Source organism: Octopus bimaculoides, chromosome 2 (genome assembly GCF_001194135.2).
Source record: "Octopus bimaculoides isolate UCB-OBI-ISO-001 chromosome 2, ASM119413v2, whole genome shotgun sequence".
Taxonomy (NCBI): Eukaryota; Metazoa; Mollusca; class Cephalopoda; order Octopoda; family Octopodidae; genus Octopus; species Octopus bimaculoides.
The window spans coordinates 92,097,773-92,098,492 of NC_068982.1; the positions used below are offsets into that span (position 1 = coordinate 92,097,773).

The 720-nt window shown below is 37.6% G+C and overlaps 1 protein-coding gene across 6 annotated transcripts in view; it reads left to right on the plus strand.

The window, feature by feature from the left end:
* The window catches only part of LOC106872101 (E3 ubiquitin-protein ligase XIAP), a 42,697-nt gene that overhangs the window by 28,453 nt on the left and 13,524 nt on the right, over positions 1 to 720 (plus strand). The window lies entirely within an intron of this gene.

Below are 720 nucleotides of genomic sequence, written 5' to 3' on the forward strand. Positions count from 1 at the left end.
ATATATATATATATATATATATATATATATTATACATATGTATATATATATATGTATGTATGTATATTTTTATATATATATATATATATATATATATATATTTTGTTTTGTTTTCTTTTTTGTACTTATTTCAGTCATTTGATTGTGACCATGCTAGAGCACCATCTTTAGTCAAGCAAATTGACCCCCAGGACTTATTCTTTGTTAACCTAATACTTATTCTATGGGTCTCTTATGCCAAACTGCTAGGTTACAGGGACATTAACACACCAGCATCGGTTGTCAAGTGATGTTGTGGGGACAAGCACACACACACACACACACACACACACACACACATATATATAAGGCGAGCTGGCAGAATCGTTAGCACGCCAGGCAAAATGCTCAGCGGTATTTAGTCTGCCATTACGTTCTGAGTTCAAATTCCTTTTGGGGGGGGGTCGATTAAATAAATACCAGTTACACACTGGGGTCGATGTAATTGACTTAATCCCTTTGTTTTTCCTCTCTGTGTTTAGTCCCCTGTGGGCAATAAAGAAATATATATGACAGGCTTCTGTCAGTTTCCATCTACCAAATCTACTCACAAGGCTTTGGTCAGCCCGAGGCTATAGTAGAAGACACTTGCCCCAAAGTGCCATGCAATGGGACTGAACCCAGAACCATGCGGTTGGTAAGCAAACTACTTACCACACAGCTGCTCCTACACCTATATAT